Genomic DNA, 22,939 nt, shown 5'->3' on the forward strand with positions numbered 1-22,939 from the left:
GTAACAATAGGCTTATCTCAGCAGGGCAGAATAATCAGCCCTAAACATTGCTTTTTCTCACCTAGCAAATAATAAAATAATACCTCAAAGGATCAAACTATTTCCAAGTAAGTTAAGAACTGCATCTCACAACAAAGTTCAAGAATATTTAAAAGAAATATATTTAACCTAAAAGGTAAAATTCACAGTATCTGGAGTCCAGTAAAAGATTACAAAGCATACAAAAACTAACCTTATTTCATTAGTAATTGAGACATGAAACAAAAAAAAAAGCATCAGACCTCTGATATTAATTTAGTTTGCTTTCTCCCTTTGCAGTCAACTAATCTGCTTGATGTTAAAATAACTGTATTTTTTCGAGAATTAAGCTGGTCTTGTCTTTGCTTGCTTTATATGTCTTCTGTACTTAACAAATTGAAAAAAAAATTGTTTTCATATTTACAAAGAGATCTGTTTGACCTCAATATAATCTTTTTTTTTTTTTTTCCCCAGACAGGAATAAATGAAAGTGTTTGAAGTTCTTATCTAACTTCGCTTTTTCTTTAAGTCTTCCTTAGGACTTTAGGATAAGAACAATCAAGCCAAACAAAAATAATGTGCATTAGTAGTAAAGATAGAACTCTTGTCATTCTCCTCTAAAACACTACACTCACTACCCCATTGTTCTATAAGACTGTTAATTTTCATAAGAATGATCAATTGCCATTGGTTAGTTTAAAACAGTTGAAATAAATCCTGAAGTTTGGACCTGAAAGACGGTCTCAAGCTTTCAGGGAAATTAATTGGGAAGTTCTCAGTGTTTAGATCAGAGATTTAAAAATTCAAATGACCTTACAGTGTCTGTGTAATTACTGCTTTTTAATTTCTCATTCACTACTTACTTCATTCTCCATGAGAATTCCCTTTTTAAGTCTATTTCATACTTCGCCTTTCAGATACAGTGATACCAATTTTCAGGAAACTTCCTGACTTCTACATTCTTTGTAATTCTTTTCAAAAGAACAACCTGGACTATTTCTGTTCACTTTGATTCTGGAAACTCTCCTCCGGTTGCATGTCTTTCTGATTGATTCCTGACAACCCAGACAAATCCTGGCTGATGGTTAAGTTTATAAACAGAAATTGAGAAGATTTACCAAATGTAAGTGAGTTGACTGATCCAGATCTTACTCTGGCCGTGTGAAAATTAAGTAACCTCAGGAAAAGGACAGTCCTTTATTTGTTGTTGATTACCTAGCACTATGATGTATCACATACATATTCAAAAGGGTTAGTGAGTTTCTGGAAAAAATATCAATATAAGAGCAAGCAAAAAATCTCTTATAGAAACTACCTACGATGACTAAAAACAAATGCATACAGGGGAAAAACTTGTATTCGTGCTGAAACTAGAGAATAGTGCCAACCACATGACAAGGTCCCTGAGAAATCTCTGTTAAGTGTGATCTGCCTGGTACGATGTTGAAGGAAGTGATAAAGGGTCAGTTTATAATTCCTTTTCCCCAGTGAAGTGGTGATTCTAGGAAGAATTCTAGGAAGTATATAGAGTCCTGGAAGAAGACCATAAACACCCCTCCTTTTGAGGATCCAGGAATAGAGGTCAGGGGTATGGTGGAAAACCAAGGTTCACATCACTTTAAGCCAATTTTAGCTGCACAGATACAGACATTCGGGGGTATCAGCATGCGACTAGAAAAGCAATCTCTGCCGTGGTAAACAGGAAGTGTCTGAACAGTAGGATGCTTCCCTTGAAGATTCAGTAATTAGAGGGTGCAATGAAAATAGCACTCTCCAACTCAACAGACAGAAACACTAGAAATAAGGCTAGACGCAATTAGTCCACATACCTGAAGTAGAGGCCAGAACAAACAGATAATCAGATATAGATATAGAGATGCAAAAGTTAGGATACACAGAGGAAGAGCATGAAGAAATTTATTTCCTCAGCCTAGTTCGTTTCCCACTGTCCTTAGGCTCCTGAATATTTGAAGTTCTTAAAACTATATTATAGACTCTAGATTAATTCAAAATTAGATTAAAAACCTTAGAGTAATATCTAAGAGGAGAATTAGCAGATACCCAGGTAAGTTGTAAGAGATATACAAGAAGATATGACCATACTATTTGTAAACAAAGATCAGATACAAGAATGACTAGTTTTATTAAGGATAAAAATGGAAATGGAAAAAATGATATTTCCCCCCGCCACCAAAGATTCTGTATCTGAGAATTCCAAACTCAACTAGATAAATTGTGAAGGTTGCATAGGCAGATACACCCACACTGTTTTTGAACAAATGTCAAGTATAAGAAATACTGCTCTTATTAAGAATGAAATGAAAATGGAAAAAAATGAGATTTTGGGGAAAAGATTTTATAAAAGAATGAGATAATTATGGCAAGCTAAACAGAGGAAGAACATATTTTTAAAATATGTACTATAAGCAAGAAAATAAGCTTTAGACAGCATTTGCTTTGTACTCTCAAGTTAATGAAAGAAAATAGGGCCTCTTTGGAAAATAAAAAGAGATAAAATAACAGATTTTAGTGAAGAAAGATCTGGTAGTGCTGAGGAAGGGATTCAAGGAAATGGGAAAACTAGAACATGAAATTAACAGAATTAAAAATGATGTGAGATGCTATAGACAGTGGAATGGTTTTCAATGAAAATTGATCAGTGATACGTATATCAAGATTTTGAGGCTCTGTCTTTGTCTACTCAAACTGTCAAAACATTATAGACTGGGTGGCTTAAACAACAGACATTTATTTTTTACAGTTCTGGAATCTGGCAAGTCCAAGATCACGGTGCCTGCATATTTGGTTCCTGATGAGGGTTCTCTTCCTGACTTGCAGATGGCCACCTTCTCACTGTATCCTACATAGTCTAGTCCCTCTTCCTCTTCTTATAAGGACACTAATCCCATCATGGGGCCCCTATCCTCATGACTTCATCTACACTTGAGTATCCTTCAAAGGCCCCATCTTCAAATACCATGACATTGAACATCAGAGCATTAACACAGGAATTTTGGGGGGACACAAACAGTCCATTACAGGCTCTATTTTAAAGCAAAGAGGATAAAAAGAGGGATATTATTAAAGACAAGATCATAGATAGAGATATGAAGGATATCTAACGAAGACCTAACACTCAGAGAATTTGGTGTTTCTTATGATATGAAAAGAGTATGAATCAGTTTGATGGGGTCATTCAGATGCATAGTAAAGAAACATCCTTAACCAAAACAAGTCCTGAACCAGCAGGTCGAATGGGCCTACTCTGTAACAAAGTTAACAAAAATGGATAAAAATCCAGATGTAGCTAAGGTTTGGAATTTTGAGAGACCTATGATAATCCAGGAAGGAAAAAAATACTACCAGTAAAGGAGGACAATGTTTAACTGGTCTCAGACTTGAAATATTAGGTACCAAAAAAATAATGAATCAATACCTAAGGTGTTTAAGGGGGTTTGGGGACTCATCCTTTCTACCACCTGTCAAAGCCAGTGATTTTTATTTATAAAGACAATGAAAACAATCCCAGATATATGAGGACTCCGGTAGTATTCATTCTTCATACTCTATCATAAAAAAATTACTAAAAGTTTAATCCACAGGAAACAATGTAAAGAATTGTAAGTCAGGAAGTCACAATGCCAGAGGAATAATAGTAAATACAGAAACTACTTGAAAATAGAATTTTAAATAAATATCATAAATATGATTCAAAAAATGCAGATGTTAACATTTTAAAAAGAGAAGGTATAGAATGTAGCAGAAAACCAACTATGACAATAAAATATGACAATCTCAAATCGTACTAAAAGAAGAAAATGGGAAAAAAAAGAGCAAGGGAAGAAGTTGATGAACGTATGGCGGTGGGGCCATCTCAGCTCACTGCAAACCGCCTCCTGGGTTCAAGCGATTCTCATACCTCAGCCTCCCAAGTAGTTGAGACCACAGATGTGTGTCACCATGCCAGGCTAATTTTTGTTTTTAGTGGAGATGGGGTTTTGCCATGTCGGCCAGGCTGGTCTCGAACTCCTGGCCTCCCAAAGTGCTGGGATTACAGGTGTGGGCCACAGTGCCCATCAGATGGGTGTATTTCTTAACCCTATATAGGAAAGAGAATTAAAAAAATCAACTGATATAGTACTTAGAAAAATATAGGCTTACACTTTGTTTTTACAACCTTAAAAGTTATCACTAATAAAAATAAAAGCAAACTATGTAATCTTCAAATTCGTGGAGAAGCAAAATAAAGCAAAAAATAAAAAGTAATTAGAGGATAAAAAAGAACGTGTAAAACAAAGTATCAGAAATAAGGCCAACCATGCTTGACCTGGTAATAATTATAAATGGCATAAAGTTAATTTGATAAAAACATATATCAGATTGGCTCCCAAACAAAAATGGAACTATATACTATCGAGAAGAGACACACCTAAAATGCAGGGCCTCAGAAAAACTACAATTACAAGAATGAACAAAATATTCTCTAGAAATGAAAGTGTAAGTAAAGTTGGGCTGCAATATTTTAAGAAGATGTGGATTTTAAACCATAAAATGTTAAATTTATCGTAGGTAAAATGGTATGTTATAATAAAGGGAATTACCAAAAAGTGAAAGTATAGTTTTCATCAACCTGCATGTACAGAATATCACAGCATAACAATAGAGAAACTAAAAAATGAGAAATGTATGGGGAAACATGAAAAGATAAAAATAAAACAACCAAATAAAAAAAGATAGTAGATAAATTTTAAAAAGAGTATGTGATTAAAAAACCTGAGATGCTCAATCTCATATCAGATTATAAAAGATGAAAGATAGCTAGTTGCACATGTATTTAAGGATGTGGTGAAATGTTTCTTTTCAAATACTTCAAACTGTTAAAATCTTTCTGGTGGCAATTTTGGCAATGTGCATCAGAATTCTTTCAAAAATTAGAGAGACTACAGTTAGCAACAATGTATTGTATATTTTAATGTAGCTACAAGACTTGGATTGTTCCCAACACATAGAAATGATATATACTCGAGGTGATGGATGCCTCAAATACCCTGACTTGGTCATTACAAATTCTATGCATGTAATGAAAAATCACATGTACCCAGTAAATATGTAAAATATTATATATCAAAAAATATTTTAATCATCAATACTTTTAATCCATTTGTTCTGTATCTAAGAAGTTATCTAAAAGAAATAATAGGACATATGCCTGGATAGATTTAAACATTCACAAGAGTGCTAAGATTCCTATCTTCCAAGAAATATACTGGTTTGAATCAAAAGATTTAAATGCTAAGCCAAAACATCCAACCCAAATGCTAGAAGAAGATATAGAAAAATCTTTAATGTTTAAAAGAGTTTGAAGTGAATTAAATATCCAATAAGAAAGGATTGTTCCAGGTGTATGGACTTTTCCCTTTTCTGTTTTCCTTGCCGGGAGCTCTGGCCTCCCTATCTCCATCCAGATTTCTCACTTCCACTTCACTCAAGTATCAGCTCCAAGATTCCCTTCCCTTCCCACCGTGTATAAAACCTGGCCCCAATCTGACCCTGTCCTGCTGTGCAACATCACAGGTTCTAAATATACACTTAAAAGTACATATGTTGGATAAATTCCTGGGATTTTCTAGGTTTAATGGTATACAAATTTAAACTACCTTTATGGTGATTGTCAGGGTCCTCTCCAAACAATTGTAACAACTCGTTCTTTCTACGACTTTCTATGACTTTCTACGACTGCTTGTTTCTGTCGTACCTGTGGTAGGTGATGTTACTCTTAAATCTTTCTCAAACTTCTAGGTGAAAAATGGCATCTTACTGTTTTAATTCACTTTGATTATGAGTGAGATAAGCATCTTTACAGAAGTCTTGGCTATTTGTTTCTTTTTCTGTGAGCTGTCTATTCCTGCTGTTTATTCATTTTTCTATTGTGCTGCTCATCTTTTTAAGTCCATTTATAAAAGTTATCTACACGTTAAGGAAATAAGTTATCTGTGACTATGTGTTCCCCTCCCGACCTCCATTTATTTGTCACTTGCCTTTCGACTTTATATATTTATTTCTATAAAAAAGTCTTAAGTTTTTTGTAGTCAAATTTTTATTGGTAGGACATTTTAATATTCTAGAAATTTCTGTGACCTTTACAGCATTCTGTACTACTGATTCCTACCTTGTCACCATTAAATAGCTTCACACCTGTGCAATATACCACTTGACTGGAAAAAAATCATCCCAGAAAGGTAGCAGAATTCCATGTTGAGCTGAGTCTATGTCCAATAGTGGGATTCACACCTATTCGAGAGACTGTTGGAGGGTTCTACCATGAAGGCTTGAGGTTTTCCTCTTGGAAAATAACATGATGTAGCAAGGGAAGTTTAGACCAACAAACGTAGCCCTATAATAAGCCTCAGTTTCCAGAACGGAAGAACCCACTTCCCTTAGGACTCATTTCTGAGTCATAAAGGGATGATTTTATGAGCAAAGATCCCTGTTATTACTGTAGCCTGCAGGAGGGGAAAGCAGCACTGTTTGTGTATGTGTTTTTCTAATAGTATGTAACATAAATGGTGAAAGAAAGCATTGTCTTATTCTGACGACATTGCACAATTCTGTTGCCCATCAAGGGCTCCAAAGCATTGGCAGCCTTGGCAGGGGTATTTGCAAATGATTACAGCTTGCTCTGTGCTTGGCTGAAGCAGCTGTGATCAGCAGAAACAAGATTTCTTAGTGGAGGGGACAATGGGATGTTACATGTGATGGCAGCACCACAAATTACAAATTACACTGATCTTAGGAGATGGTTGGTGATAACCTGGAGGGTGAGAGGGAGGAATCTAGAGAGAGTCAGAGAAAGAGAGGGAGCTAAACTAGATTTAGCCATCCATATGGAAAAGTTTGAATGATTTACACATAAGACAACCAAGCTTGAGAAAAGTAATTCGTTTTAAAAAGAATTTAAAAAACTTAAACACTAAGGCTATTGTGGTCTATGTGAGAAAAAGATACTGGGAAAGGAAATAAAAGGAAATGTATTAGTCCATTTTCATGCTGCTAATAAAGATATACCTGAGATTAGGCAATTTACAAAGGAAAAAGGTTTAATGGGCTTACAGTTCCACATGGCTGGGGAGGCCTCACAGTCATGGTGGAAGGCAAGGAGGAGTAAGTCACATCTTAAGTGGATGGCAGCAGGCAAAGAGGGAGAGCTTGTGCAGGGAATTCCTCTTTATAAAACCATCAGATCTCATGAAACTTACTGTCATGAGAACATCATGAGAAAGACCTGCTTCCATGGTAGTTGAATAATTACCTCCTAGGGTCCCTCCCACAACACATGGGAATTCAAGATGAGATTTGGGTGGGGACACAGCCAAACCATATCAGGAAATCGAAGGCAACTCATAAAAATGTGGTCAAAATGTCAGATGAAATAAGGGAAAGTACCATCAAAATGACCATAAGCTAACTTCATAACGTTGCATGAGCCTGAAATTAAAGTATGATCACTGTTGTCATGTTTTGCTTTGATTTTGTTGTTTTTTGTCTAGCCAGAGTTGTTCTGAATATGAGTGACAGTGCTGGTGACCCTTGGGCCAACTCTCATTGGGCAAGAAGGCAGGATGGGAGCCATCCACCACCTCAGTCTGCACTTCATGTCAATTCTGGGGTGGCAGCATATGCAGACCTGGTGTTGAAGGGCATCCAGTCCTCTGAGAGGGTCTATCCCGTCAGTCTTCCATTTGACAGCTAGTATGGATAAAGCAAGATGCTTCAAGCAGGCAGTATATATAGATCCAGATAAAAGGGAGTAAGAAGTCACTGTAAGCCATTCTAAGTGTCACTCAATAGGTTACAAGCTCCCTGAGATCATAGACTGTATGTTTTGTTTTTTTTTTTCCTGTTTTAAATTATCATTCTTATACTGTACCTGGCAAAGTGTAGGCTTTCAATGCACATGTGGTGAACGGATGACAGAATTCATTCATGGCAGTATAGCACAAACACTAAGAAGCCCTGCCTGAAGAGCAAGGACATTGGAAACCAAGCCTTGGCTGATATTGTAAAGAACCAGGGTGTGGCCACCTCTAGAACTCAACTCCTGTTTTGCTGTCAATAAAGGCAGGATGAAAGTGGGTAAGTTTGAGGAAACACCACTAAAATGCTATAAGATTGATTCTTTTCTGTAATGAAAATGAGATTAGGAGGATAAGCTATGACTGAATTTTACGTAATCACAATCTTATTATTAGATAGAATGTCAACCTGTTTATCAAATCTGGGAAGCCAAGAAGTAGGATTACTTCATAGAACTTAAAATAAGTAGTTTTAAATATATAGAACAAGTAGTAAATTTATGGAAGCCATTGTCTAAGTTATAGTGTGGTTAAGAAAGAGGACGATTTAGTCAAATAGTTAAAAAACCAATTTGTTTAATTTTAAAGAAAAATCTAGGATATTTGAAATATATTACTAAGTGTTTTAGGGTTTATTATTGAGTTCAAAATAAGTTTACATAAATTTGTAGATAAAGACTCAAAAGGTAATTAAGAAAGGATGTGGCTGAGTGCCAGGTAGGGCATCAAAGTGCCTCAATTCAATGCCCTACTCCATGATCAATAGCTTTGAGTAAAGTGGCTTAATGCTTTTTACCTGAACTCCCTGATCAGTAGTACTGGGATAATGTACCATTTTTATAAGCACACATACATGACAATATGAAAGATTGTCTAGAATATAGTCAAGGTTTAATAGAAATTAGCTATTAATAAAACCAGATTGCTTGAGGTATAATCTTTTTTTAAAAGAATTATAATAACTGATTGACATTCTCTCACAAAATTTTCCTCTGAAGTAGAGATGAAAGCTAAAATAAAAACAAGACTTGGCCAGCATGAGTGATGCCATTTCTGCTCTGATCTTGCTCATTAAATAGCTTAATCTCTCACATCCAGTGAACAGGGTATAACAGCTGAATGGGTAGTGAAAGGTCAGGTGTAGAGTCACCATCATTGGCAAATAAAACTACAGAATGCCCAGTTAAATTTGAATTTTAGATAAATTATAAATGTTTTGGTATAAGTGTACCCCATGCAATATTTAGAACATAGTCATGTTATGCTAAAATAATTATTTGTTGCATGTTTGAAACTCAAATTTAGGTATCCTGTATTTTATCTGGCTATACAAGTCAGGTGTGCAACTAAAGTACTCAGGCAGTTTCTGCAGGTTTATGAGGCCGTCACATCTTTGGGAGACTGAATCTCATCCTCATGACCTAATATAGTCTTATTTTTTCCATTCTGAACCATATTTTACTCGCATCCCTGCCCAAATCCTTTTTTTTTTTTTTTGATTTAGAGGCTTAAAAGTAGTGCATTTTGTCTTATGGCTAAAGTGCGTCAGACTTCGAGCTCTATTTTGATTTTTGGCAAATTATAATATCTAATATGATAAATTGATAAGTATGCCCTGGGAAAATAAATGGTCTATATCCTGACATTTACTAAATGTTTAGGTGAAAGGAAATGCATTTTGAAATTTGCAAATGGCATTTACACAATTTGTGGTGTACTTTTTATTTCCAATATGTTTAATGTGACGATTTGTGCAGTCATGCCATTCAGAATCCTCAAACTCTAAGGCAACCGTCATGAAAGTTCACTCTATTTATCTAAAAAGGAACAAAGTTATTTCTCCCTCTCCTCCAATTAATTTTATTGATTAAATAGATATAAGATTTACCACGTTAGCCAGTTTTAAATCTACGGTTTGGTGACATTAAGTACCATTTGCATTGTTGTGCAACCGTTACCACCTTCCATCTCCAGAACTTTTTTATCTTGTAAAAGTGAAACTCTATACCCGTTAAACAATAACTTTACCTTACCTTCTCCCTGTTGCTCTTGGCAACCACTGTTCTACTTTTTGTCTCTAAGATTGTGGCTATGCTAAGTACCTCATATAAATGAAATCTTACAGTATGTGTTTTTTTGTGTCTGGCTTATCTCACTTAGCATAATGTCCTCAAGATTCATCTATGTTGTAAGCATAGGTCAGAATTTCATTCCTTTTTAAGGTTGTATAATATTCCATTGCAAGTAGATACCACATTTTGCTTATCCATTCATCTGTCATGAATACTTGAGTTGCTTCCCTGTTTTAGCTATTGTGAATAATGCTGCTGTAAACATGGGTGCACAAATAACTCTCCAAGATCTTGCTTTCAGTTCATTTGGGTACATACTCAGAAGTAAAATTGCTGGATCATATGGTAATACTATTTTTACTCTTTTGAGGAACTGCCACACCATTTTCCACAGTGGCTCAATCATTTTATCTTCCCACCAAAAGTGCACAAAGTTTTTAATTTCTCCATATTCTTACCAACACGTATTATTTTCTGTTTATTTTTTAATAGTAGCCATCCTAATGAGTGTGATGTGTTACCCCATTATAGTTTTGATTTGCATTTCCCTAGTGGTTAGTGACATTGAGCATCTTGTCATGTGCTTATTTGCCACTTACATATTGTCTTTGGAGAAATGTCTATTCAAGTCCTTTGCCCATTTTTTATCAGGTTGTTTACTTTTTTTTTCAAGTGAGTTTTAGGAATTGTCTCTATACTCTGGATATTAATTTCTTATCAGATATGTTATCTGCAAATATTTTCTCCTATTCTGCACATTGCCTTCTTACTCCATTTATAGCACCCTTTGATGCACAGAATTTAAAAAATTTTCATGAAATTCAATTTGTCTATTTTGTCACTTTTTGCCTGCACTTTTAGTACCATATCTAAAATATCACTGCCAAATGCAATGTCATTAAGCTTTTGTCCTGTGTTTTCTTATAAGAATTTTATAGTTTTAGGTCTTTGGTCCACTTTGAGTTAATTTTTTTATATGGTGTTAGGTAAAGATCCAACTCATCTTTTTGCATGTAAATATACAGTTTTTCCAGCACCATTTGCTGAAAAGACTATCCTTTTCCCATTGTATAATGTTGACATCCTTGTCAAAAATCGTTTGGCTATATATGCAAGAGGTTATTTCTGGCATCTCTATATTATTCCATTGGTCTATATGTCTGTCTGTATGCCACTACCACACTGAGTTGATTACTATCACTTTGTAGTAAGTTTGGGAATCAGGAGTGTGAGTCCTTTAACATTGTTCTTTTTCAAATCTGTTTGGCTATATGGGATCTCTTCAGATTCTGTATGAATTTTAGGATGGGTTTTTCAATTTCTTCAAAAGCCAAACTTAGGATTTTGATAAAGATTGCATTGAATTTGTAGATTAGGTAGTATGGAGTTCTTAATGCTATTAAATCTTTCAATCCATGAACATGATATGCATTCCAATTTATGTCTTTATTTTTTTCATCAGTGTTTTATAGTTTACATTGTACAAGTCTTTGAACTCCTTGTATAAGGTAATTTCTAAGTATTTTGTTCTTTCTGATGTTATTGTAAATTAAATTGTTTTTGTAATTTCCTTTCCGATTGTTCATTGTTAGTGTGTAGAAATGCAGCTAATATCTGCATGCTGACTTTGTATCTTGGTACTTTGCAGAATTCTTTTATTGGTTCTAATCATTTTTCGGGGGTGGAATCTTTAGGGGTTTCTTCATATAAAATCATATCTGTGAACAGAGATCATTTTACTTCTTCCTTTGCAATTTGTATGCCTTTATTTCTTTGTCTTGCCTAATTGCTTTGGCCAGAACTTCTGGTACTATGTTGAATAGAAGTGCTGAAAGCCAACACTGTTGCCTTATTTCTCATCTGGGAGAAAAAGTTTTCAGTTTTTCACCACTGAGGATGATATTTGCCTTGGGTTTTCATATATGACTTTTATCATATTGAGGTAGTTCTTTGGTTCCTACTTTGTTGACTGCTTTTTTCTTTGTTTATATCCAAGAAAGAGTGTTAAATTAGATCAAAAGATTTTTTTCTGCATCAAGATGATTATGTGTTTTTCCCCTTCATTCTGTTTATGTGATTATTGCATTGATGAAATGTTTTATGTTGAACTACCTCTGCATTGCATAAATAAATTCCACATGGTTATGGTGTATAATCCTTTTAATATGGTGCTGAATTCAATTTACTGTTTTGTTGAGGATTTTCACATCAACGTTCAAGAGGGATATTGCTCTGTAGTGTCTTTTTTTTTCTTGTAGTGTTTTCGTCTGGCATTTTATTTCTGTAGAAACAGTAATGTCCTTTTTTTCTGATAAGGAAATTGAGCCTTCTTTATTTTAAAATCAATCTAGCTACCAGCTTGACAATTTTGTTGATATTTTTGGAGAATGAACTTTTGTTTTTCACTGATTTTTTATATATATATATTTTTATTCTGTATTTCATTTATCTTGACTCTAATCTTTATTATTTTCTTCCTTCATCTAACTTTGGGTTTAGTTTGTTATTTCACTAGTTTCTTAAATTGTAAAGTTAAACCATTAATTTGAAATCTTTCTTGTTTTTAATGTAAATATTTATAAGTATAAATTTCTCCTTTACCACTGCTTTAGCTATGTCTCATGAATTTTGATATGTTGTTTTCATTTTCATTCTTCTCTAAGTATTTTATCATTTCCTTTGTGATTTGATCTTTGATCCATTGGTTGTAGAAGAGTATGTTGTTTAATTTTTACAATTTTGTGAGTTTTCTAGTTTTATTTTTGTAACTGATACCTAACTTTATTCCATTGTGCTCAAAAAAGACACTTTGTATGATACCTTTATAAATCTATTAAGACTTAATTTGTGGACTAACATGAACTATCTTAGAAAATGGCTCATGTGCACTTGAAGAGAATGCATATGCTGGTGTTACTGGGTAGAATGTTTGTATATGTACACTAGATCTAGTTGGTTTGTTATTTTGTTTAAGTCCTCTGTTTCTTTATCTTCTGTCTGCTTGTTCTACCTGTTATTAGAGTAGGGTATTAGAGTATCCAATTATTGTAGAAATATTTCTCACTTCAGTTTTGTCAGTTTTTATTTTATATATTTTGATGGTGTTTCATTAGGTGGGTAAATGTTTATAACTGTTATATTTCCTTACTGTATTTAAACTTTTATTAATATATAATGTCTTTTTTCCCTGGTAAACGTTTTTGATTTAAAGTATATTTTGTCTGATATTAGTATAGACACCCATTTCCCTCTTCTGCTTACTGTTTGCATGGAATATCTTTTTCCAGCCTTTCACTTTAACTCTATTTGTGTCTTTGGATCTCAAGTGAGTCTCTTGTAGACAGCATACAATTGGATCATTAAAAAAATCTATTCTGCTAATCTCTATCTTTTGATTGGATAATTTAATCAATTTACATTGAAAATAATTGCTGATAAGGAAGTTCTTCTGTCATTTTGCTTCTTGTTTTCTATATGCCTTATAACTTTTTTGTTCCACATTTCCTGCATTATGGTCTTCCTTTGTTTTTAATAAATTTCTTCAGAGTGAAATCTTTAAATTCCTTTCAATTTCCTTTTGTACATATTCTATAGTTTCCTTGTGGTTACCACGAGGACTACCTTTAACATCCTGAAGTTATAACACTCTATTTGAATTTATAGCCGCTTAACTTCAATTGCATACGAAAAATACCTCTGCTCTTTTAATAGCTCTGTCTCTATTATTTTAGTTGTCGATGTCATAAAATTACTTGTTTATGTGCTTGTGTGCCCCAAAATGTACCCTAATAATTCTTTGAATTATAATTATTCAAATAATTGTATTATTCTCTTAAATTATGTAAAAAACAAAATGTTGAGTTGGAAACTGAATTTACAATAATACTAGCTTTTAGATTAATTAAGTTTTAAGTATTAATCTCTTCAATCATGGATCTAGAACTAGATGTACCATATGACCCAGCCATCCCATTACTGGGGATATACCCAAAGGATTATAAATCATGCTGCTCTAAAGACACATGCACACGTATGTTTATTGTGGCACTATTCACAATAGCAAAGACTTGGAATCTACCCAAATGTCCATCAGTGACAGACTGGATTAAGAAAATGTGGCACATATACACCATGGAATACTATGCAGCCATAGAAAAGGATGAGTTTGTGTCCTTTGTAGGGACATGGATGCAGCTGGAAACCATCATTCTCAGCAAACTATCACAAGAACAGAAAACCAAACACCGCATGTTCTCACTCATAGGTGGGAACTGAACAATGAGATCACTTGGACTCGGGAAGGGAAACATCACGCACCGGGGCCTATCATGGGGAGGGGGGAGGTGGGAGGGATTGCATTGGGAGTTATACCTGATGTAAATGACGAGTTGATGGGTGCTGACGCGTTGATGGGTGCAGCACAGCAACATGGCACAAGTATAAATGTGTAACAAACCTGCACGTTATGCACATGTACCCTAGAACTTAAAGTATAAAAAAAAAAAAAAAAAAAGAATTGACAGATTTTCCCAAGCGAGGCTCGAAAAAAAAAAAAAGAAAACAAAATTGAAATTATAAACTTGTTACAATAATGTTAGCTTTTATAATTGCCTGTGTATTTAGCTTTATTGATATCTTTTTCATCTGGTTTTGAGTTACTGTCTAGTGTTCTTTTATTTTACTTTGCAGGACTCTGTTGAGCATTTCTTGCAGGGTAGGTCCAGTGGTAACAAACTTCCTTAGCTTTCATTTATCTGGGAATGTTTTAATTTCTCCCTCACTTTTGAAGGACAATTTTGCAATTCTTGGATTCTTGGTTGATAGACTTTTTTCTTTTAGCATTTTGAATATGTTGGCCCACTGCCTTCTGGACCCCAATGTTCTGTTGAGAAATTGGCTGATACTTTTATTGAGACTCTCTTGTATGTGATGAAGTGCTTCTCTGTTGCTGCTTTGAATATTATCTCTTTGTTTTTCAAAAGTTTGATTATAACGTGTCTTGATTTGGGTCTATTTGAGTTAACCTTACTTGGAGTTTATGGAGATTCTTGGGTGTTCATGTCTTTCATCAAATTTTGGATGTTTTTAGCTATTATTTCTTCAAATATTATTGCTGCCCCTTTCTTCTTATCTTTTTCTGTGGCTCCCAAAATGTGCATATTAGTCTGCTTGGTGATATCTCACAGTTCCCTTAGGCAATGTTCACTTTAATCTTTCTTCTTCTATTCTTTATACTTATGATTTTCATTTTCCTATTTTCAAGTTTTCTGTTTTTTTCTTCCTCCTGCTCAAATCTGCCTTTGAATCACTCTAGTGAATTTTACATTTTAGTCATTGTACTTCATAACTTCAGAATTTCTAATTGGTTTCTTTATTTTTGTTTTAAGATGGAGTTTAGCTCTTCTTGCATAGGCTGGAGTGCAATGGTGTGATCTTGGCTCACTGTAACCTCTGCCTCTTGGGTTCAAGTGATTCTCCTGCCTAAGCCTCCTGAATAGTTGGGATTACAGGCACACACCACCACACCCAGCTAATTTTATGTTTTTAGTAGAGATGGGATTTTACCATGTTGGCCAGGCTGGTCTCAAACTCCTGACTTCAGGTGATCTGCCCACCTCAGCCTCCCAAAGTGCTGGGATTATGAGCTTGAGCCACTGCGACCAGCCTCTAATTGGTTTCTTTTTAGGTTTTCTATCAGTTTACAGACATTTCCATTTTGTTCATACATCTCTTTTTGACTTTTTGTACATCTTCCTTTAGTTCATTGAGCATCTTAAGGCAATTCTTTTTTTTTTTTTTTTTTTTTTTTGAGATGGAGTCTCTCTCTGTCATCAGGCTGCAGTGCAGAGGCATGATCTCGGCTCACTGCAGCCTCCAACTCCCTTGTTCAAGGAATTCTTCTGCCTCAGCCTCCTGAGTAGCTGGGATTACAGGCATGTACCACCACGCCCAGCTAATTTTTGTATTTTTAGTAAAGACAGGGTTTCACCATGTTGGCCAGGATGGTCTAGATCTCCTGACCTCATGATCCACCACCTCAGCCTCCCAAAGCGCTGGGATTACAGGCGTGAGCCACCACACCCAGCCATGGCAATTTTTAAAATGTTTTTTCTAGTATATCTGCCATCAGTTCTTTTTAAGGGACACGTTCTGTGTTTGTTTTTTCCCTTGAATGGACAATAGTTTTCTGGCTTTTTTTTTTTTTTTTAAATATATCTTGTGATTTTTGTTTAAAACTGGACATAGAATTAATGTAGCAACTCTGGAAATCAGATTCTCTGGTTTCCCTGGCATTTGCTGGGTTTTACAAAATTTTTGTTTTAGTTCTTATTTTGATGGTTATAGGCTGTCTCTATGCCAAGGATAAGCCTAAGATGTAAACTTAATATCTTCTCAGGTCTTTACTGAGCCTGTGTCTTTTCCTGAATATACACAGTCACTTTTTAGTTTCCCCATTTCCACAGTCACTTAAAAAAAAATCCTAGTTTTTACTGTTAGGCTGTTAAAAAGGAAAAAATAATGAAGAAAGGGAGGGTGATGGTTCTTCAAATCCCCTGGAAGTCATTTCAGCCAGAGATGGAAGAGTTTGTGTCAATTGGGGAAGGTGAAACAACAGTGGCCACCTGCCTCTTTGAACCTCTGTGATGAAAAGCAGGAATCAGCCATCAGAGCACAAATTGCCAATATTTGGAGGACAGGCATCATTTTTCCTACCTTGGCTCATATAAGCTATGTGCAGATTGCTCCAGAAATGCGTGCATAGCTGCCTGCCATGGGGCTGGGAGTAGGAGTGGGTAGCTGCTACTATGCTAAGAGTTGAAATTGATGAAAATTAACTGCAATTTACCACATAAGCCTATCTCTGGAAGTTGTAAATCTTCAATATACTCCAGAGTTCCAAAATAGATATATCAGACAGATTCTACCATTGCAGTTGTTGTCAGACTCCTGGGGTTTCCTACATGACCATCTTCCCAGAATCCTCAACTGGGACTATTATCTCTTAATGAGAAGGAAAGCCAGAACCTCAAAGGGAAAGCCTATTTAAAGAAAAACTGTTGACTGCTGGGCATGATAATACCATTTTGTTTTCTGTTGGCAATTATTTGAAGAAATGCTTTAATGTGTCAGTGTCAGAGAAGAGGCAGGGAGTATAAAGATCATATATTATAGGGATTTTCTGAATATTATATTGAGTTATCTGAAAAAATAATAATTAAAAAAATTTATTTTTCTATTTTGATGCTGCCTTTTTAGAGCTCAAGACATTTTCCAAAATATCTTTCTTCTCAAAGTGGTGCCCTTGGGAGTCAAGTAGGTGTTTAACATGATTATCACCCAGTCTTGCCTAGGCTTTTAGATCTGGGGTCAGCCAGGGTTCAAGCAAGTGAAACTTTCTTCATCAAGGCCTGTGTTTACATCTGAAAATGATACCTCTTTATGAGTTGAGAGGAATAATTTAGTACTTATTTTCCTCATGGGCTTATTCCTGAAATCTAGCAGAATATCCACAGGATAAAGAAAATAGAGTAGATGAGAGAGAGGGAGAAAAAATGAATAACAGCTAGCTTACATGGTTGATGTACTTGCTTGGGTATATTGTAGAAAGGGAGAAATAAAATCCTCTTCCACAACCTTGACAAGACAGATAAGTTGTTTAAAGAAAGCGAGACAAAGGCAGAATAGGAGGTTTGACCATTAAATAATGTAGACTTAAGAAACAAAACAGAACCATAAAAAGTCATACTTAAGTCATTTATTACTCAACATGTTAAAAAAAGATCTGTGGTCACTGTGCTTAAGAACATCTCAATTAATTTACTTTGTCACATTGTCTATGGTCAGTGCCAGGTGTCATGACATCTCATATTTTGATGAGACTGGAATAAAAAGGGTAGGAGACATCAGTTCTCACCCCCATGATTTTGTGCATATCTGTGACACCAAAAACACCTTGCAGCGATGATTGTATTTTTCAGTTTTGCAGGACTTCTTGGAATGTCAGGAAACACAATAGACATATCAAATTGGAGAAAAATTGAGTTATTTAAAACTCAAATGTGGGTTTGTGGGGATGATTTCTCAATCAGTCTCTCTCTCTCCTCTCTCTCTCTCCTCTCTCTCTTTTCCTTCAGAACTTCAGAGCAGAAAATAGGAAGTCAAGGCTTTGATGATAGGAGTATGAACTTGCATTTTGGCTTCTCCTCTAACATAACTATTGGTAATAACTTCCAGCATGTTTGAGGAGGAGTGCTTCTTCCCACTGTTGATGTTTTCTTTCCTGTGGTTGCAGTCCCACTAGCATTTCACTCTTTGCCTGCTTCTAGCTTCTCACTCCCATTCTGTAGAGGAGATGTGACCTAATCTCACTGGGGATTTGGGAAAGAGAAACTTCACAAGTAACCTCTAATTTTTTCCTTCCCCTTTCTCTTAGAAGCAATGCTACCCACAGAGGTCATTTGCCCTTATCTATGTGGTAAGTTTAGTAGTAAGTGTTGGGAAGGTTTGTGGTTACAACCTGGGATGGGAAGTCTGTATGTATTAAGGATTTAGTATAAGAAAGTTCACTTCCTTACAGACACATCTGTCTTCTTCAGTATCATCATTATCATGATAAAAGTGTTACTCTATGTACCAAACATTTATGATGTTAGACAATTATTGACATGTATTTTTTTTTTCATTTAACCCTTAAAACCTGCCTATGAGATAGGTGCTATTGTTACCCATTTTACACATGAGAAAATGAAAACAGAGAGGCTAAAAAACTTGTTCAAGGTCACAAATAGCAGCTGTTGAATAGCTGGTAAATGATAGAGACCGGACCTTCAGCAAAGTGGACTGGCCTAGACCACCCTGCTATACCATCTCACATATTAATTCCACACCTGTAATTTCCAGTTGACTACACTATTTTCTCTAGGTCTCTCAATTTTTTTTTTCAAAAATTATGACAAGTAGTTCACTTACGATGCAAAATATAATGCTTGCTAAGTCCTTTTATTTTCCTGAATGTTCTTTGGTGTCTTTTGTCAGTGCAAAAGTTGAAGAGTATCCTGCAGAGCAATCACAAGAAAAATAAAATTCAAAGGGAAAAGGTGACAAGTCACAGCCAGTGCATTTTCTTGTCCTGTGGCAGGATAAGAAATCTGAAACAGAAAGCTATCAAAGCAGGAGCTGGTAATTGCGTGCAGGATAGGGAAATAGAAGAACCCCCTAAGTAAAGAGTTCTGTCACAGAGTCCTGTGGTCCAAATGCTATTTGGAAAGAAAAAGACAATTCCTAGATTTTTCTTGTATGATGTTTTATCAGAACAGCTTCAGAAACAGATTGAAAACATTCTCAGGCAACAGCAGCCTGAGAATGGGATGCCAGTTTTTGTGGCATGTGTGTACTTAGCAGTAAAGCATTCATAGAAAACACAGCTGTCTTTTAGATCCATCTGGCTAGGGGGCAGGCCTTCAAGATTTAATTGCTGGGAAATTGCATGTCATTTATGTATGTAGGAGAAAAGCAGGCAACTTGCAGTGTTAGTGCTTCGATTTCATGACACCAGAAGATTGTAACGTGAAGATGCAGCATTATAGATTAGGACTCCAAGTGCAAAGCATGGCTAATTTTGTATCGTTAGCTATTTGAAACCTTAAAAGTCTTGGAAGAAATTTAGGTGTAAGACCATTTGGAAATTGTTAGATATTTGGAAGATGGTCATAAAGAAGTCTCTCCTATCAATCTTGCTTTATGAAAAGTAAGAAAAACACAGAAGAAGCTCACTAAAAATCCAAGTTCCCACCTACAGGGTGCATGCAGATTTACATGTCTCAAAAGAAAGCCATAACTTGGATTTCATTTCTGCTGTAGAGAGGTTCATTATGGTTAGGGTAGATAGTAGAAATGTCTTAAACCAAAGTACTGTTAAGGATATCACAAAGATGCTAAATACACACTTGATTCATAGAAGACACACATGGAAATAAATCTGGTATTAACTTTTCAGTCTATGGAAATCTTTGTTGAAGTTATTGAGAGTTATGGTGACCTCATTGGTCAGAAGTGGAATGAAGTTAACCTCAGCATCAGGAAACCTGCATCTAACTGCAGTCTGTAAATGCTGCACTGTGGACCCAGTTGAAGAAAAGTGTGTAGTTGGGTGCTGGGCAGGGTTTCTCTTTGGAAGACAGGTAGGAAAGAAGACTTTAAATTTGCATGTTGGCAGAGGATTAGTCTTGTGAGAAACAGAGGTTTAAAAGAGAATGCTGTTCTCAAGAGAATCCAGTGAAAAGATGGTATCAATAAATCACAAAGAAGTCATTTGCATTGGTGGGCTGCACATGCTAGACAAGAACTCAGGGGCAGGTGGGGCCAGGTCAGGGTTCAGATTTAAGGTACCTGAAATAGTGATGGCTTTTGAAACCTTGACATAAGATTTCTCATCCTGTCACTTAAGGGAAACTTGGTCTTGCAGAAGCAGTGACTAGAGAGATACTGACACAAGGTAACCCATCTGGCCATTCCTTTCACAAGTAAGATCACCCGAGTTTCTCTTCAGATTAAGATAACTGTGAGGTAAGTGGTACAAACAACAAATAAAACATGATTCCAGATGTGGAAGAAATCACTGGGCCTGCAGGGCAGCAGAGAATGCTTGGGGCATGAGTTAGGGACTTGGTCCAAAGGCTGAGTAGGACAGAAGCAAGATCAGAGAGAGAAGGCCAGTTATGAAGAGGTGAGTGCTGATGTAGGCAACAGGCACAGGGAGCCTCCTCAATCACAATTTCCTTTCATCTACTCGTATTGAGAAAATCTGTTTGGATAAACAAGCTCATCTTCTGATATCCAGTTATCTTAATACATGGTATCTTAGTTTGAGTCTCTTAAAAGTAGACTCTGAGACAAAAATTTGGGTGCAAGTAGTTTATTTGGGAGATCCAAGGAACACTAGTATGAGAGAGAAGTGAGACAGAAAAGGTAAACCGGGCAATAAAGGGTGCATCATGGTACCCTGCCAATCACAGTGGAAGGCTAGAACTTAATCCTACAGGATTCAAGGAAATACATGAAATTCAAGGAAATACATGAAACATGCTTGTTATAATTTTCTAACCTAATAAGGAGGGAGCCCAGGTCTTTACATACTAATTCCCTAGAGTCATTGGTTGAGGGCTGCTCCAGGCTGGCATTAATTCCTTAGCACTTTTGATTTCTTTCATGCACAGTTCAGTCGTCACAGTTCTAGAAGCAACCTCAGACACAGGGATGCTGTGTCCCAGGGATATGGATACTGACAAGTATCTACTATTAGTGGATTAGGCTGATTAGTCACTTTAATTCTGTGTGAATTACTTGAATCCAATTGCCCTTTTTTTTTATTGTTTCTAGATAAGAGAGTCAACAATTTGATAGGCTTGAATGAAACATGTATAATTTATGCCTTGACAACCTGGACAAGAGAGCAGAGTTTGAGTTAATCTTTGCATGTCAGTCAGTGCCTCATCCCTAGTATATTCCTAATGACTGGTGATTGAATTGTATTTAGAAGTGTTGAAAGGAAGGTGGAAAGACCATTAAAAGACAAACTCCAATAGTTCTACTATTTTTTTCCCTGAGTCTACAAACCATGCCAGATCCTTAACAAAGGTAGGTATTCCTGGAATTTCCTAAGTGGCACCATTTGAAAAGCAGAGTGTTTAGTAAATATTGAAAAAATAATAATGAGATAATTTGTGTATTTCTCACCATCTGGGAGTTTTCACACTAGTATTCTCCTTTCAGGCTCTTATTCATGCTCTTCTGTTTAATTATGCTCTTTGTATGAACATAAATAATTCTTTTAACTCAAGCAAATTCTTAAATATCCTCATCTTTATTTTTAATCTTCAAAATAGGAATTATGTAATTTCATATTCTTGAAGTTATTCCTTCTCCTTTTACTTTCAAATCATTTTATATTAATTACTTTGGGGAATTAATGCTAATTATTTGATTCCATGTTAGTAAATGACAAGATGTAATCACAGTAATAATTTTTTTACTACTAGATAACTTCCATTCTTTAGTCCTTGTACAGTACACAGTGTAGTTGTTTTTGGAATTTGTGATTGATCCTTGGCTTTTTAAGTAGAGGCTCTGAATAAATTATGGTCCATTCAGTAAAGGTTTTAAATGTGCAATTGCTGATAAATTTTTTTTGTTTAGCATTAAACAAAATTAAATTAAAAAAAATTTCCTGTATGAATGAAATTCAGCTGGGTTCTTTAAGACATACGTCATTAAAATGTGCATGCAGGATTAGAAAAACATCTTTAACACCTTTTTCATTTTATGCCTACACATTTCATAGTTGATTAACTGTCGTTACCTGGCATATTTCTTCGCAGTAAATTGACACTTCTGTCCTAGACTGGTTGTAGTGGCGTTGGTACTGATGGAGAGGCTATGAAGTACTAGGGGATGACACAGAGAGAAAGTGAAGGCTAACCCACGGCTGACATTATAGGGAGTAGGCTAAAGTCAGTCAATGATATTTTAGTTTATCAGCGGAGGTTCCCTGAAGGTCCTGGGAAATTTTAGAAGAAGTGTAAAGAAAGAATGATAGACATGTGGGAAGTATGATGAGCTCCATGACAGTTCACTTTTGCTTCTGCCTCAGGACCTCTGGACTTGCTTTTTTAAATCAGTCTAACTAGCAGTCTATTCACTTTATGTATTCTTTCAAAAACCAAATTTTTGCTGGTGTCAATCTTTCGTAAGAATTTTCAGTTTCATCCAGTTCAGGTCTCATTTTGGTTATTTCTATTCTTCTGCTTGCTTTAGGGTTGATTTGCTCTTGCTTTTCTAGTTCCTCTGGGTGGGATATTTGGTTGTTAATTTGAGATCTTTGTGACTTTTTGATGTAGGTGTTTAGCACCAGAAACTTTCCTCTTAACACTATTTAAGCTATGTTCCAGAGATTCTTGTATGCTGTATCTTTGCTTTCATTAGTTTCAAATTAATTTC

This window comes from Macaca thibetana, chromosome 17 (assembly GCF_024542745.1).
Source record: "Macaca thibetana thibetana isolate TM-01 chromosome 17, ASM2454274v1, whole genome shotgun sequence".
Taxonomy (NCBI): Eukaryota; Metazoa; Chordata; class Mammalia; order Primates; family Cercopithecidae; genus Macaca; species Macaca thibetana.